Raw genomic sequence first — 18,907 nt, forward strand, 5'->3', positions numbered from 1 at the left:
TCAATAATTTGTTTAATATTTTCTTTTAATCTACTTTATAACTGCTAGTAATGTAATTTTGTACCTTTTGTTATGGTTAATAATATACTTTAATTTAGTCGTATTTATTTTTAAAATTTGATAAAATTTAGTTTCGACCGGGTTATCAAAAAATTAATTTCAAAGGGTGACAATATTAATTTAAAACACAACTTAAAACCATATAACATTTCAAAGAAGGAACAGCAATACAACATAAGTTTGGAACTCCTATAGGAGATACAACTTCACCAAAAATCACAAGCCATGTCATTGGAGCTAAGCAGTAGCTAGCCCAATGATCATATTATTTAATTGCAAGACACACAAAAAGTCACACAAATCTATTACAGCACAAGCTGTCATTGGAGCTTGGATTGGAGCTTGGAAGTAGCCCAATGATATTATTTAATTGCAAGACACATAGAAGTCACACATAATTATGGCACCTCTACAAGGCACAACACAGACTACATTATGTAGTATTTGCCAACCCTCCTTGAACCCTTTGAAGTAGTCTTGGTGGTCTTGTTTGGCTTCAGGAAATCCGTGAACCATTTAGCTGAATCCTTCTGGGATCTTGTCAGGTTATCGTTGTAGTCTACATAGTATAAACCAAATCTTGAAGTATAACCAATATTCCATTCGAAGTTGTCCAAATATGACCATGCAAAGTAACCTTTGAGATTAACATTGTATTCCCTACCAAAACCAACCTTCGTTAGGAAAATTAATTAAGGATTATAAACTTCTATATTAGTAAATTGGAGTTTAGACTCACTTGAGGGATCCCAATGCATGCCACATATGCTCCCGATAATAGTCTATCCTGAATTTATCCTCCTTAAATTGCTCAGGAGTTAAGGATTCGTTATTGTATCTATCAACCCCTAAATTAGCGCGTAGAAAAATAAGTGAGAATACAATATAACTGTCAACTAGATAGCATTGCTACATGAGAAAGTCATCAAATACTTACCATTCTCAGTAATGAAAATTACTGGATTATCATATGTATCTTTGGTGTAGTTTAGAAGATGTCGGATGCCTTTCGGAAAAATATAAAACCAAGGTGAGTAAGCCTGTAAATTTTTTATTTTTATGTTAGCAATGCCATCCATAAATGTATAATTTTCTCTTTGCTATATTTCATAAATTCATTTTGTTATACACTTACATGTGGACCAATTGGGTTGCCATCATAATCAAAAGCTGTGAAGAAAAAAAAAAAAATATATATATATATATATAAATTATCAGTTAAACTCTTTTAAAAAAGAAAAACTTATGAACAAATATATATAAATATAGAAGTTTATTTGGATTATATATATAACCTTCAATGTATTATGTTTCCATATTAACTTACCAGTTTCAATAATGCGGCTATCAGTCTTGTATCTAACATGATTTGGATCAAATGGAGCATTTGGTTTTGCATAATAGGAAGTATAATATTGTAATCCAAGAAAATCATACGATTTTCTAAGCAATTGAGTTTCTTCATCAGTAAATTGGGGCAATCTATCTCCAACTAAATCCTTCACCCTTCTCGGATATTGACCGTAAGTTAAAGGATCCATCCACCTAAAAAATATGAAAAAAAAATGTATATTGATTAAAAAATTTTGTACAATGCAAAGGTTAATTATTATAGTAATTTGGAAGAAAGACTCACAATCCAAACATGAAATCAAGGGCTGTTCTAGATGCTTCTATATCAATTGATTCATTGGAGAGAGGTTCAAACCAGAATGTAAAGAGTGTTATTCCGATCATGCCATCTTGAGCTGTCTACATGATCAATATAATAAGAATGTTAAATCTAGATACTTATCTACTTGAGAATAAACACATATGTGTGTTTGTTTTACGAACCTGGTACTTTTCCCTATAGACTCATACAGCTGCAACATGAGAAAGGAGTAAATGATGGGCAACTATGTAAGGTTCAGTGGCTGAGTTTCCAGCACGACATTGACGATTCACCCAAGATGAGCATCGACCAGGGGCAAAAACTCCATCATCATATGCAAATCTGCTGAGAGCCCATGGTTCATTGAAAGTCATCCAATGCTTCACGTGATCACCAAATTCATCAAAGAGAAGATCTGCATAATCACGAAAATCATTCCTATATGCCATGCAATTAGATGAGAATATTATTATTCAAAGAAATTGATGTAATATTTTGAATTTTAATATTTTGAAAATATGTTTTGAAGTAGTATACTTACACGATATTACTGCTTAAAAAGCCACCATATTTGTCCTCTAGGCCTTGAGGAGTGTCCTAATGAAAAATAGTAACAAAAGGTTTTAGGCCTGAATTTTTTTGCAACAAAATAAATTAGAAGTTTGATGTAATTTTATAATTCAGGAAGGAGCTAGAAGATGAAAGTCTTTTCCCTTGATAAAAAAAAAAAAAAGTAGGAATTAGGAGACAATGTAATTAAGATAGTTAATTAATTGTAGTTTTCAAAATTTTCAATAAATGTTTGGTGTTTATGCTTTTAAAATTAAAAAAAAAAATTCAATGGGTACATTGCTCTTCAATATATATTACTATTTTTGATAGCTTTTTTTTTTTTTAATATTAAGGGTATAAAATTTCTATTCGCTATATTGAATCCTTTAAGAGGAAAGGAGGTAATTATCGCCATTGTTTTTAATTTCATTGATAACATCATTATAAAATTTAATCCCTTCCTTGTTCACTCCTTCACGTCTCCTTCCACCTGAATATTAAAAATTCATAAAATCAATAGGAGTGAATTTAGAAATTATAAATACGTGTAATTTATAGCAAAATTCATATGAAGCCAACACATGTTGAGTAAGTTCAAACTTTGATAAAAATATACTCACTAGGTATAACTCTGGGCCATGAAATGGATAATCGGAAAGCATCGAAACCCATATCCTTTACATTTTGTATATCTTCCTGCAGCATCAGTTTCACAAATTTTGTTTAATTTCATTATTGGCAATGAACAAGGGTTTTCAGGGAAAATTGGAAAAAAATGTTTGGCTATTATACTTTGTAGCGATTATAGAAATCAACTGCAACGTCTCCATTGCTGTGATCCTTTATCCTCTCTGCATGATTACATAGAAATTATAAACATTTTGCACTTACATATATTATGCTGACACAGACACACACGTACATACAAGGATACCTGGAGATTCATGGGTAAATATGTCCCAGACACTAGGTCCTCTGCCCGTTGTGTTTGCTTCACCTTCAACCTGAATACCATAAACAAGGAATTAAACAATTATTTGTTCATATAAGCCTAAACAGTTAGTGAACAAATACTCAGAATATATACATAGTTGTTCATTAATTAGTTGTTTATCTTCATCCTTAACATGAAGAACTTTCATTCTAACGTGAGAGTGAATCTTATTATGATTTTTTTAAGCAAACTTGAGTAAGTAACGCAAACTTGGAAACCAATAGATGTTGGGAGAGCACATACGGCTAGAAAACTAGAAGCCCAAAAATGAAAGTTTATACCTGGTAAGCAGAAGTGGCTGTCCCAAAAATGAAGTCATCCGGAAAATAACTACGGTTAAAGTTATCCGGGACTCCATTGTTACAATCAGCGGTTGCTGGCTGAGAAAGAGCCAACAAGCCTATGAGGAAGACGAGCATCCCCAACAGAAGAGAGTGTTTGATAGCCAAAGACATATTGATGTTGTAACGATTTTCAAGTGCTTGTGTGGTTTTCACTTGTCATGACAATGCCCCCTTTATATAGAGTTCATGGTAACGTGATCCACATGCATGATTGTGCACTTGCCCTTTTAGGGTCCCGTCGTCATCTAAAGGTATTAAAGCCAAAGCAAGATTCGATGGATGTAGGCCCACTTTTTCTTTTAAAAAAGGGAAAAACAAATCTTTCATGACGGCAACGTTCTTAAATTTAGGGAACTAATCCTAAGTTTGTGTTTTTTTTTTTTTTTTTTTTTTTATTTTTTATTTTTTTAAGTACAGTTAGTTCCGACTAGGACTAGAAAAAATGGTGATACTGAAAAATTTACATTTTTAATAGGTCAAATGGAAATTTTATGATTTCAAAGAGCTCCAAATAATGAAAACATAAAATGAGAAAGAAAAAAAGAAGGGAGGGGGAAAGGGGGGAGGGGGGGGGGGGGGGGGTGTGGGGGGTGTGGTTTGGTGTGGCTTGGGATTGTTCATATTCACTAGTAATTATACCATGGAACCATGATTCAGATAGGATTTTCGGTATGGAATAGCAATCCAATTAAAGAAAGACATGTAAATTTACTTATTAAATCTATAAAAAATAATTATTTTAAAAATAAAAAAATTAAAATAATTAGTCAGTGGTTTGTTATTATTTTGTAGGGCTCATTATTATCTTTATGTTTTTCGCTAATTAAATTATCATTCTATGTAATATTGTCTACGTGGAATCATAGTGATAAAATTTCACAGATCACTTGGAAAATTTCATGCAGTGGAAGTTAAAATTATCAATAAATTCAAACAGCAAAAGCCTAGTGTCGCATAGAATCTAACAAAATGCAAAACCTATTATAAATGAGATCTAATTTAGTGATAACTTATTTTTAGGATTGTGAGAATATAAATTGACCCTATTAAAACCAATTTGTTTAGACTTAATATGGATGGTGGGATTAATCAGACTGAATAGTCATAGATTCAGGATCTCAAAATAGTGGACTAAGCCGCACCGAGCCAAACTCATTGATTGAACTAATTGAGCTAGATTCAGATAGATCCATAGATTAACCTAACGAGCTACACACTAGAGTAAAGCTAGAAAATACCAAACCCAATGGACCACCCAGCAAAAATTTGCCCCGCACTTGAGGAAAGAGACTCAAAATATTACTAGTCTTGTTCGAAATTCGAAGATGCTGCCACGGACCACCATTGAAAGAGAAAACAATGAAACAAGGGCTAGAGAATATGGTCTAATTTACCACCAGCAGGGACCAGTTTGTCCAAAATAGATCTGTCGATGGCAACAGATCCATCAGTGTTCCATTCAAGTCATCAGGGAGAATCCAAGTACGAGGATATTCTACAAGGCTTTGAAAGTGATAGTGATTTCAGTGTTCATTCAATTAATGCTTGAGGAGTTTTACTATGTAAATGAAAAATAGAATACTGCAACGTTATAACTCATAAATTAAGAAACCATGAGTAAAATCAAACCCACTTTGAAATATAATAGACTTAATAGCTTTTGGGCACCTGAGTAAATTACCGTCACTAATCCACTATATGGTTTCATTTGATCCATAGAGATAGTTCATAGAAGATAATGAAGAGGAGGAGGTTTTTGTGTAAAAAAAAAAAAAAAAATCATATCATTCTTAATATAATTAACCATATAAATTAGGCTGCATTGCAACAGACCAAAAACGAGGAACACCACAGTGAGAGATGAGGTTTGTTGGGGTATAACAAAGATAAAATACTATTTTTTACAATCTCACCTATAAGCTTAAATATTTAGGTTGAATAATATGTTGATATGATATTAGGTCTTTTCAAATTAAAAAGTTCAGAGTTGGAATCTAATCACCCATTTATTAATTGAATATTTTAGTGCACAATAAAGTGGGTCTATATCCTTACCTTTTTTATATTATATGACCTTATAAAAAAGTTCGTTACACTTGAAGCATGAATAAGTATAGGTATAGACCCATTTTACCTTATGCAACAAGACTGCCCTGGCCTTTCTTTCTTGATCGAGTTACACGCTATTTTAGTTTCTTCTTCTTTTCCTATTCCTCTTCTTTTGACCTGGTCCCAAGGAACCTCTTTTCTTTATATCAGCACAAAATGCTATGATTATTTATAATTTGTTTAATACTTTTGATAGATGTGATCAATTTTTATTCAATTTATCATCTTATTCGAATTCACTCTATTCATTATAATTTATAAAAAAATTAGAAATGATCCACATAATTAATAATTTAATTGAGAATTAACGTGACGATTTACATGACTCAAATAACATAAAATTTAATTAAAAGACTAAATTAATAATTTTTTTATTCTATATTAAAAATTCTTAAAAGTACATAGATTCGAATTCATGATATCTTATATTATAAAATAAACATTAGAATTTTGATAATTATGAATGTTTAAAATTATGTCAAAATATTTAGATTAGATTATTCATTATTTATGAACTTCTCATTGATGTATCCCAAAGAAAAGAACTTTTAACTATATAAATTGAAGTATAATAATGCAGATGAGTTAAATTTTGAAATAAAAACTGTATAAATTGAAGTATAATTTGAAAATATGTATATATGATTGGAAAAAATCATGAGTTTAGTTTCAGAATCAAAAATCGAACTCAATTCGATGCTTAAAGGAACGAATTATGAATTTTTAAGTAATTATATATGGTTAAGCTGCAAAAATAGATTCTGTGTGGATGGACCCATTTTCAAATTTTGCATAGATCTCTATAATGGAAGATAGCTTCATGTCAAAAGCAAAGAATAATAGAAAACGAAAAGAAACTGTCACCTAATTTAGGGACTGAAAAGTTACAATCCTTATCATTTGATTTTTTTTATAAGCAAATATTTTTCATAAAAAGAAACTAACTTGTTCATCATCATTTGATTTTCATGATGACAGTGGAAATTTAGGGATGATATGTAAAAATTACTCCTCTTCCTCACTCTTGGATTCTCCCTCCTTTAGAATAGCTTGAATGGAACGCTAATTGCAACAACGACATATCTATTTTGGGTAAATTGGGGAAGGCAAACATGAATGAGAAGAAGAGATAGCTGGATTGTGACTCTGAAAATATGAGTCGTCTCTAGGCCTGTGAAGTCTTACTTCAAATCTTAATTTAAATTAATCTAAAAAAATAAAACAATTTTTAAATCTTGAAAAAATTATTAAAATTAAAATATTTGAGTAGAAGTGATTGGATTAGTTATTTTTTACACATTAGGTATCTTTATATCTATTTTATGATTCACAAAAGACTAATTCTTTCATGATTCATAATTATCTCTCCCAACAATGCCCCTCGAAAAATCAAAACTGTATTCTCCCTTCAAGAGGTGCAGTGGGTTACTATTTGCGAATCTCTCATAATGTATAGAATTTAAATCTTAATAGTACATATGAAAATATAAATCAAATTAAAAAGTCACAATATTAAAAAGCACAGTTCTTTTTTCATTATCATTGAGCCTTTAAAGAACTTGTTTAATAATTCTTGACAAATTTTTATTTGATGGCTTTAAAAAGGAGAAGGAATCCAAGAACGAGGATAAGTAGTAATATTTTAATTTTGACCTTTATCATCACCAAAATATCATATAATAATTATAACATTACAACCTTTAAATTAAGTGATAATTTCTTTTCATCTTTTACTTTTTTATTCCTTTAACATATATCTATCTTTCATAAAAATTTTAAATTGAAATTTTATTTATGGAGATTTACACAACTTTTTTTTTTTTGCATTATTAATAATTTCCAAGTTAAAAAGTTTAAAATATTACATTAAACTTTTATTACACTTCTTTTGAAATAATTCATTTGTAATAAAAAAATTCAAATTAATTCTTGTAACGCCGTAGTCCGTACATTTTACTATTCCGACGACTAATGTGTGTTCGGACAGTCAGGATGTCTGGAACTACACTTGTAACGCCCTCACCGTAGGTAGTCTGCACATTTTACTGTTCCGACGACTAATGTCTGTTCGAACAGTCAGAATGTCTGGAACTACACTTAAACTATAATAAGGGGGCATAAATTAAAAGAACAAATGTTAAGAAAATATTAGAAAAATTTAGAGGAAATAAAGAAAAATTTATAGAATTTATTTATTTGATACAAAAATAATAAAAATAACCTGATATGCACCATGAAGGGCATTTTGGTCATTTCACCCCCCAGAGGTGAATTTTGACCTAAATGTCAAATTTAAAATTTAGAGAATGAAATAATTAACATAAATTAAAATTACAAGTTTATGAATTTGAATTAGGAAAAAGAAGAAGAGAAAAGAAAAGGGGAAGAAAAGAAAATAAAGAGCTTATGACAATTTAAAATTTAAAGTACAAATATATATATATATATATATATATATATATATATGAGATAAGAGACAAAATTCCACCAACCCTAAGCCTCCATCTTCTTCCTCCCTCTTCTCTCTCTCCCTCTCTTTGAGCTATCCACCATGGGAGCTCTCTCCCTCCATTTTTGTTTTCCTTAAAGCTTGATTTTCCAAGCTTTCTCCTCACCAAAACCTATAGTCCCCTTCATTAAAAAGTTAGCCCACTCCATAAGGAAGCCATTGATAGTGAAAAGAAGAAGAAAAGTTGAAGTTTAACAAGTTACCCAAGAGATTAGTGCCTAATCTTCCTTTCTTTCTTTATTAATCCTTGAGTTAAGGTTAAAATGAAGTGAAATTTGTAAGAAACTAAAAAAAATAGGTGAGTTATGAGGGGAGTGAATTTTTGGTACCCATGGTGAGTGATAGTTTTTGATGACTATGATGTACATAAAGTGATTTAATGATGTTGGTTGATGCATTTATAAGTATTAGAAGTTGATTTACATTGAGATTTTATGAGGTTGAAATTGTGAGTTAGGGTTTGGCCTAACTTTGGTATTTTTGTATTATACTATGCAATTGGGATTGTTGAGATGTGTTGATGATATTTAGAAGTGCCTTGAATGTCAAATTGAAGCAAGGAAGTTGGAAGAGAAATGAATTATTGGAAGTGCCATTTTCTGCAGGTTGTGTTTGTTGAGGGCAGTATACATTTTAGACCATAAATGAAATTATGTGACCCCAATTGGTATGAGGCTAATTGGAGGTGAAACTAGACCCAAAATAGCCCATATTCTATGAAGAAACCATACCCAAATTCTGTCCAAAACTTGACCTAAATACTGCCTAAATTCGGATTACCCTGCACCAAACCCAAAAAATGACCAAATGAACAGTACGTGTTCATTTGGTCATAACTCTCTCTATACTGGTCTAAATGACCTAAAATTTCACCAATGGAAAGTTTAGACATAGGGCTACACTTTTCATGAAGACCACTTAATCTAGATTTGCCTTTAACCAATTCAAATTGTTAGCATAAGTTGGGTCACTGAAACTGCCAACTCAGAAAATGACCAAAACTACGTGTTCATTTGGTCATAACTCTCTCTATACTGGTCCAAATGACCTACATTTTCACCAATGGAAGTTTAGACATAGGGCTACACTTTTCATGAAGACCACTTAACCCAGTTTTGCTTTTAACCAATTCAAATTGTTAGCACAAGTTGGGTCACTGAAATTGCCAACCCAGAAAATGACCAAATGAACAGTATGTGTTCATTTGGTCATAACTCTCTCTATATTGGTCCAAATAATCGAAAATTTCACCCATGGAAAGTTTAGACATAGGGCTATACTTTTCATGAAGACACTTAACCCAGTTTTGCCTTTAACCAATTCAAATTGTTAGCACAAGTTGGGTCACTGAAACTGCCAACCCAAAAAAGGACCAAATGAATAGTACTTGTTCATTTGATCATAACTCTCTCTATACTGGTTCAAATGACCTAAAATTTCATCAATGAAAAGTTTAGACATAGGGCTACATTTTTCATGAAGACCACTTAACCCAGTTTTTCCTTTAACCAATTCAAATTGTTAGCATAAGTTGGGTCACTGAAACTGCCAACCCAGAAAATGACCAAATGAACAGTACATGTTCATTTAGTCATAACTCTCTCTATACTGGTCCAAATGACCTAAAATTTCACCAATGGAAAGTTTAGACATAGTGCTACACTTTTCATGAAGACCACTTAACCCAGTTTTGCCTTTAACCAAATCAAATTATTAGCACAAATTTAGTTACTAAAACTGCCAACCCAGAAATTGTCCCAAAATACTGTTCCTTTGGTATTTTGACCATAACTTGAGTTCTATAATCCCAAATTCAGTGATTCAAAAACTGAAATTCAAGTTTAAACATAGAGGAGCAATTGTTATGAAGGAAGTGTGACTAAATGGACATCCTAACCTAGTCAAATTCCTAGATAAAGATAATACATCAACATGAACCTAAAGAAAGGTTCATGGGAAAAATGCTATATATGATAATTAAAATACTCATAAGAAAAATTTAAATATTAAAAATGATATGAATATGTAAATTAGGACTAATGTCCTATTAATATGAAATTAATGGTACCAATGACCAGTACTAGAAAATAGTAACAGTGAATAGTGCTAAATTAATTAAAAATATTTAATTGCCCATAGTATACCTAGACTTATTTACTTAGTTGGATAAATTGGTATACCAATTAGGGACTATAGATAGCAGTACTGCCTACCGAAAAAATCATGAACTGACAATATATGTCTGGTATGATTGTTTTACAAGCTATATGCCTACTTACTGGCCATTGTGCCTACTTTATTTATGGCTTTACAAGCTCGACAATGGTCTCGTGTCCGATACCGCCTCGTGGTTCGATGATGTATACTGGATAGACATATGGTCGTTTAACTAGTATACACCCATGCATCCAGCTTTTATAATTTGTTATAGGTTTCTTGGGCACTGATAAAAATTAATTAAGACTTAAAATGCAATAAGTAATCATAAAAGATCCCGATAATGTTAATTATTTCCAAAGAGTAACAAAAATATAAAAGACCCAGAAATTATGAGTTGCAGATATTATTTCAAATGTTAAATTACTGTTATTATAAATTATGCACCACTAAGCGTTATGCTTAGCGCATTAGTTTTCCATCGCGTAGGTACTGGAGAGATCACCCCAAGGCCGCAAGACTCGGCAAATAAAGAAGCACAAGAATGCAATCGGCAGCTCTGATCAGATCTGCCATTGTCCAGAGTTACCTCACTGGTCTTTTGTATTTTGTTAGGGCCCATGTATAGATTAGTATTTTCGTTCCTTATGTTTAGTCATGATGTAATTACTAGTTTATGATGTATTTCATTTTGGACTTGAAATGAAAACTTATAATTTATTATCTATGAATTTCCATATGAATGCAATAGATGAAACTTCATTTTGAGATCTCATAAATAGTTGTGAATGATATGATAAAAGAGAATATGATATGGAAATATGTGAGATGACTATAATTATGTTAACAAGTGATAGTGGAACCCGCCAGATGCTAATAAAACAGAGGAGGATCTGTCAGAGTCTCCACAGAAATAAGATAAAAAAAAAAAATTTCTACACGTAAATTACCTGATTTAAATGACATTAAAATTTACAATAGACATGGCGAGACAAGATAGGGTGCTCCGGCACCGAATGTGGCACTTCTTGCTTGGCTATACAATAGACGGGTAAGGGGCGTCACATTTAGTGGTATCAGAGAAGAGGTTTAAGCGGTGCTAGACCTAGATAGATAGAAAGAAATAGTTGCATTACATGCATGGGCCTTTAAATAGAGTCGAGGTGACACTAATGCAGGTCTGTTTCTTTGTCTATTTTATAGGATCGATGGCATCTGATCCTTCAGAGCACAGACCTCCAGGACTGATAGAGGAGGAAGTAGAGAGTCATGCACCTGCTCCTAGTCGGGGGAGAAGTGGTAGTAGAGCAGAGTCATCTCGAGGTACTGTGAGTAGGGCACAGCAGGCCTTCTATGAACAGATAACACAGTTGTTCCGTCAGATCACCGGAGCTATTCCCCAGCCACAACCGCCTCCATCTCCACAGCCACACATGTACCACACACTACCATCACCACCACCACCACTGCAGCCTTTCTCCACCCCCACAATCAAGAACCTATACACAGATCTCCACTAGAGAGATGCGCAAAGTATGAGGCAATTGACTTCAGAGGTAAGAGGGATGATGATCCACCGCAGCAGAGTATTGGTGGAGAGGACAGAGAGGGTATTGCAGCAGCTTGCACCGCACCCTAGAGCAAAGCAGCTTGGAGTGTGCTCACACATCGTTATAGGAGCACTGTGACAGCCCCTCCACCCCCACAATCAAGAACCTATACACAGATCTCCACTAGAGAGATGCGAAAGTATGAGGCAATTGACTTGAGGTAAGAGGATGATGATCCACCAGAGCAGTATTGGTGGAGAGGACAGAGAGGGTATTGCAGTTAGCTTGCATCGACCCCGTGAGCGCAGCTTGGAGTGTGCTCACATCGCTATAGGAGGATGCATATAGATGGTGGGTGATAGTATCTAGAGTGGTACAGCCTGCACAGATCGCTTGGGATTTCTTTCTGGCTGAATTCAGAAAGAAATACATCAGTCATGTGTACTTGGAGGCCAGAAGGAGAGAATTCCTGGCACTGAGATAGAGGCAGCGGACAGTCTCCGAATATGAGCGAGAATTCGTGAGACTTAGCGAATATGCATTGGAGTTGATGCCGGCAGAGATTGATAAATGCAGAAGATTTGAGGATGGACTGAATGACAACATCAGGTTGATAGTGACATCTCACCACTTCACAGATTTCTCTCTGTTGATAACATCAGCCCTTGATGTGGAGAGAGTCAGAAATGAAGAGCAGTCCAGAAAGGATAGGCAACACAAGAGGGGTTCTGGGTCTGGTCAGTCCAGTTTAGCAGACACGGGTAGTAAGAGACCCAAGGAGTCTCAGGGTCAGACTCAAGGTCGGGGCAAGAAACATAAGTCTCAGTTTGCTCCAAGGAGAGGAGGAGGACAATCTGGTGCATCAGTGGGTAGTTCACCAGGTGCAGCTACACGGGGATCAGCCCCACCACCTGCTTGTGTACATTGTGGTAGACCCCACAGAGGAGAGTGTAGATTGTTGACAGGTGGATGTTTCAGATGTGGGTCTACGGATCACTTCCTGAAGGATTGTCCACAGAGGAACACTAGTGCTCCCATTGCTCCACCTCAGATGGAGAGGTCTGCCCCAGCAGCACAGAGGGGTAGGAGACCTGCGATGCCTGATATAGCTGGCACATCACAGAGGCCTACTGCAGAGACAGTCCAGAGGCAGGAGATTAGGGTAGCACCTCGTGCTTATGCCATGAGAGCTCGAGATGAGCCAGAGCCAGCTGATGTCATTAGAGATACATTTTCTTTTTATGACCTGTTAGTATGTGCATTGATTGATCCGGGTTCCACACATTCATATGTGTGTATCACACCATTAATTGATAGAGGGGTATAAGTAGAGGAGCTAGAGGAGGACATAAAAGTCACAAACCCTTTAGGCCATAGTGTCATGGTGAAAAAGTTCTATAAGGGTTGTCCTCTGAAAATACAAGGGTATGAGTTTTTAGCTGACTTGATTGAGCTACCATTTCATGAGTTCGATGTGATATTAGGTATGGACTGGTTATCACGTCATTAGGCGATGGTAGATTGTCGGCTAAAGAGAATGTCACTACAGATAGTAGATGGGGATGTGATTACAGTTGTGGGTGAAGGAACGGGTTGTCTTTCCACCATCATATCAGCCACAACAGCCAGGAGATTGATAAGAAAGGACTGTGAGGCTTTCTTAGCACATGTGGTTGACACCAGGAAGACTAGCCCAAGCATGCAGGAGATCCCCACTGTATGTGATTTTGCAGATGTGTTTCTGGAAGAGTTGTCAGGTTTGCCACCCGATAGAGAAGTGGAGTTTGCTATAGAGGTTATGCCGAGTACTGCGCCAATATCCATTGCTCCATATAGGATGGCACCTATTGAACTGAGAGAGTTGAAAGTTCAGTTACAGGAGCTACTAGACAAGGGCTTCATATGCCCTAGTGTGTCACCCTGGGGAGCACCAGTGCTATTTGTGAAGAAGAAGGATGGTATCCTTCGGCTATGTATAGACTACTGGAAATGAATAAGGTGATCTGAAAACAAATACCCTTTACCTAGGGTAGATGACCAGTTTGATCAGTTGAGGGGAGCTAGAGGATTCTCCAAGATAGATCTCAGATCAGGCTATCACCAGTTGAGAGTGAAGGAGATAGATGTTCCTAAATCGCCAGACCCAAAGATGGACACTATGAGTTCCTAGTGATGCCATTTGGGCTAACAAATGCACCAGCAGCTTTCATGGACCTAATGAATCGCATCTTTCATCCCTACTTGGATCGGTTTATTGTGGTCTTTATAGATGATATCTTGGTGTATTCTAAGAACCGGGAAGAGCATGATGAACACCTGAGAGTGGTACTACAGACACTGCGGGAAAAACAGTTGTATGCCAAGTTATCCAAGTGTGACTTCTGATTGGATGAGATATCCTTTCTTGGAAACATTGTGTCAGCAGATGGAATCAGGGTAGATCCAAGGAAGATTGAAGCAATAGTTGAATGGAAGCCTCTCAGAAATGTAACAGAAGTCAAAAGCTTTTTGAGGTTAGCTGGATACTACAGGAGATTTGTGAAGGGATTTTCCCTTATAGCAGCCCCACTGACTAAGTTACTGCATAAGAATGCAAAGTTTGACTGGAATGAAAAATGTCAAACCAGCTTTGAGAAGCTGAAGGCTATGCTTACAGAAGCTCCAGTGTTGACACAGCCAGAGTTAGAGAAAGACTATGTGATCTATAGTGATGCCTCTCACAATGGGCTTGGGTGTGTTCTAATGCAAGAAGGGAAAGTAGTTGCCTATGCTTCTAGACAGCTAAGGCCACATGAAAAGAACTACCCAACTCATGATCTGGAATTGGCAGCAATAATATTTGCATTGAAGATATAGAGGCATTACCTATATGGTGAGAAGTGTTACATCTACACTGATCATAAGAGTATAAAGTACTTGCCAACTCAAAAGGAACTCAATCTGAAATAGAGGAGATGGATTGAATTCCTTAAAGACTATGACTGTGTGATCGACTACCATCCTGGGAAAGCAAATATAGTGGCTGACGCCCTAAGCAGGAAGTCCATGATGGCTTTGAGAGCATTGAATGCTCGGCTGTCTTTAGCACAGGATGGGGTACTTTTAGCTGAGTTGTGTGTAAAGCCAAGTTTGTTACAGCAAATATAAGAAGCACAGTTAAGGGATGAAAAGTTGCTAACTGTTATGGGCAGAACTCAAAAGGGGAAGTAGACTGATTATGAGTTGAAGGGAGATGGGTGCCTGCACTATAAAGGCAGAATATGTGTACCAAGAGATGAGGAACTGAAGAAGAATATCTTGAAAGAGGCGCACAGTAGCTTCCATGCTATGCACCCAGGAAGTACCAAGATGTACCAAGACCTGAAAACACATTATTGGTGGCCTGGAATGAAGAAAGAGATTGGTGATTTTGTGACTAGATGTTTGACATGCCAGCAGATTAAGGCTGAGCATCAGGTTCCATCAGGGTTGTTACCATGGATTTTGTGACTGGGCTACCATTGACACAGAGGAAGCATGATACTATATGGGTGATTGTGGATAGATTGACTAAGTCAGCTCATTTCCTACCAGTTAAAACCAACTACTCATTAGAAAGATTAGTAGAAATTTACATAGATGAGATAGTCTGGCTACATGGAGTGCCAACATTGATCATATCTGACCGAGACCAAAGATTTACTTCGAGGTTTTGGAAGAGGCTACAGGAGTCTTTAGGCACTCGACTACACTTCAGTACGGCTTTTCATCCACAGACGGATGGAAAGTCAGAACGGGTGATTCAGGTAACCCTTAAAACCTAGTAAATTATTATAAATGTTAAAAGACTACTAAAAATGACATGAATCATATAATAGGTATTGGAGGATATGTTGAGAAGCTGCATCATTGATTTTGAAGGAAGTTGGGAGAAGTATCTTCCTTTGGTAGAGTTTGCTTACAACAACAGCAACCAAGCCAGTATAAAAATGGCTCCATATGAAGCGTTGTATGGGAGGAGATGTAGAACTCCCTTATGCTGGACAGAAATGGGTGAGGAGAAAGTAGTGGGCCCAGATTTAGTGAGACAGACAGAGGAAAAAGTGAAACTCATCAGAGACAATTTGAAAGTCACCTCGCATGCATGTAAATCATATGCCGACCTGAGGAGAAAGGATATAGAGTATGAGGTGGGCGATAAGGTATTTCTTAAGGTATCACCTTGGAAGAAAGTGTTGAGATTTGGTAAGAAGGGTAAGTTGAGCCCTAGGTTTATTGGTCCATACGATGTCATTGAGCGTGTGGGTCCAGTAGCCTACAGGCTAGCTTTACCACATGAGCTGGACAAGATCCACAGTGTATTCCATGTGTCGATGCTCAAAAGATACAGATCAGATCCTTCACATGTCATTTCAATGGAGGAGATAATTGTGCAACCTGATCTGACATATGAAGAAGAACCCGTCAAAATCTTGGCACGAGAAGTGAAAGAACTCAGAAAAAAGAGGATCCCACTAGTGAAAGTCTTGTGGAGATACCACAACACAGAAGAAGTGACATGGGAGAGCGAGGAGAAGATGAGGCAACAGTTCCCTCAGCTCTTCACATTAGGTAAATTTCGAGGACGAAATTTTTATTAGAGGGGAAGAATTGTAACGCCCTCACCGTAGGCAGTCTGCACATTTTACTGTTCCGACGACTAATGTCTGTTCGAACAGTCAGAATGTTTAGAACTACACTTAAACTATAATAAGGAGGCATAAATTGAAGGAATAAATGTTAAGAAAATATTGAAAAAATTTAGAGGAAATAAAGAAAAATTTAGAGAATTTATTTATTTGGTACAAAAATAATAAAAATAACCTGATATGCACCATGAAGGGCATTTTGGTCATTTCACCCCCCAGAGGTGAATTTTGACCTAAATGTCAAATTTAAAATTTAGAGAATGAAATAATTAACATAAATTAAAATTACAAGTTTATGAATTTGAATTAGGAAAAAGAAGAAGAGAAAAGAAAAGGGGAAGAAAAGAAAATAAAGAGCTTATGACAATTTAAAATTTAAAGTACAAATATATATATATATATATATATATATATATATGAGATAAGAGACAAAATCCCACCAACCCCAAGCCTCCATCTTCTTCCTCCCTCTTCTCTCTCTCCCTCTCTTTGAGCCGTCCACCATGGGAGCTCTCTCCCTCCATTTTTGTTTTCCTTAAAGCTTGATTTTCCAAGCTTTCTCCTCACCAAAACCCATAGTCCCCTTCATTAAAAAGTTAGCCCACTCCATAAGGAAGCCATTGATAGTGAAAAGAAGAAGAAAAGTTGAAGTTTAACAAGTTACCCAAGAGGTTAGTGCCTAATCTTCCTTTCTTTCTTTATTAATCCTTGAGTTAAGGTTAAAATGAAGTGAAATTTGTAAGAAACTAAAAAAAATAGGTGAGTTATGAGGGGAGTGAATTTTTGGTACCCATGGTGAGTGATGGTTTTTGATGACTATGATATATATAAAGTGATTTAATGATGTTGGTTGATGCATTTATAAGTATTATAAGTTGATTTACATTGAGATTTTATGAGGTTGAAATTGTGAGTTAGGGTTTGGCCTAACTTTGGTATTTTTGTATTATACCATGCAATTAGGCTTGTTGAGATGTGTTGATGATATTTAGAAGTGCCTTAAATGTCAAATTGAAGCAAGGAAGTTGGAAGAGAAATGAATTATTGGAAGTGCCATTTTCTGCAGGTTGTGTTTGTTGAGGGCAGTATACATTTTAGGCCATAAATGAAATTGTGTGACCCCAATTGGTATGAGGCCAATTGGAGGTGAAACTAGACCCAAAATAGCCCATATTCTATGAAGAAACCATGTCCAAATTCTGTCCGACCTAAATACTGCCTAAATTCGGATTACCCTGCACCAAACCCAGAAAATGACCAAATGAACAGTACGTGTTCATTTGGTCATAACTCTCTCTATACTGGTCCAAATGACCTAAAATTTCACCAATGGAAAGTTTAGACATAGGGCTACACTTTTTATGAAAACCACTTAACTCAGTTTTGCCTTTAACCAATTCAAATTGTTAGCACAAGTTGGGTCACTGGAACTGCCAACCAAGAAAATGACCAAATGAACAGTACGTGTTCATTTGGTCATAACTCTCTCTATACTGGTCCAAATGACCTAAAATTTCACCAATGGAAATTTTAGACATAGGGCTACACTTTTCATGAGGACCACTTAACCCAGTTTTGCCTTTAACCAATTCAAATTGTTAGCACAAATTGGGTCACTGAAACTGCCAACCCAGAAAATGACTAAATGAACAGTACATGTTCATTTGGTCATAACTCTCTCTATACTGGTCCAAATGACCTAAAATTTCACCAATGGAAATTTTAGACATAGAGCTACACTTTTCATGAAGACCACGTAACCCAGTTTTGCCTTTAACCAATTCAAATTGTTAGCACAAGTTGGGTCACTGAAACTGCCAACCCAGAAAATGACCAAATGAACAGTACGTGTTCATTTGGTCATAACTCTCTCTATACTGGTCCAAATAACCTAAACTTTCACCAATGGAAAGTTTAGACATAGGGATACACTTTTCATGAAGACCACTTAACCCAGTTTTGCTTTTAACCAATTCAAATTGTTAGCACAAGTTGGGTCACTGAAACTGCCAACCCAGAAAATGACCAAATGAATAGTGCATGTTCATTTAGTCATAACTCTCTCTATACTGGTCCAAATGACCTAAAATTTCACCAATGGAAAGTTTAGACTTAGGGCTACACTTTTCATGAAGACCACTTAATCCAGTTTTGCCTTTAACCAAATCAAATTGTTAGCACAAATTTAGTCACTAAAACTGCCAACCCAGAAATTGTCCCAAAATATTGTTCCTTTGGTATTTTGACCATAACTTGAGTTCTATAACCCCAAATTCAGTGATTCAAAAACTGAAATTCAAGTTTAAACATA

At 35.5% G+C, this 18,907-nt stretch overlaps 1 pseudogene; it reads right to left on the reverse strand.

Moving 5' to 3' along the window:
* Positions 1-488: 488 nt before the first annotated feature.
* LOC131173125 (beta-glucosidase 12-like) lies at positions 489-3,745 on the reverse strand (annotated as a pseudogene).
* Between the last annotated feature and the right edge of the window lie 15,162 nt (positions 3,746-18,907).

This window comes from Hevea brasiliensis, chromosome 14 (assembly GCF_030052815.1).
Source record: "Hevea brasiliensis isolate MT/VB/25A 57/8 chromosome 14, ASM3005281v1, whole genome shotgun sequence".
Classification (NCBI taxonomy): domain Eukaryota; kingdom Viridiplantae; phylum Streptophyta; class Magnoliopsida; order Malpighiales; family Euphorbiaceae; genus Hevea; species Hevea brasiliensis.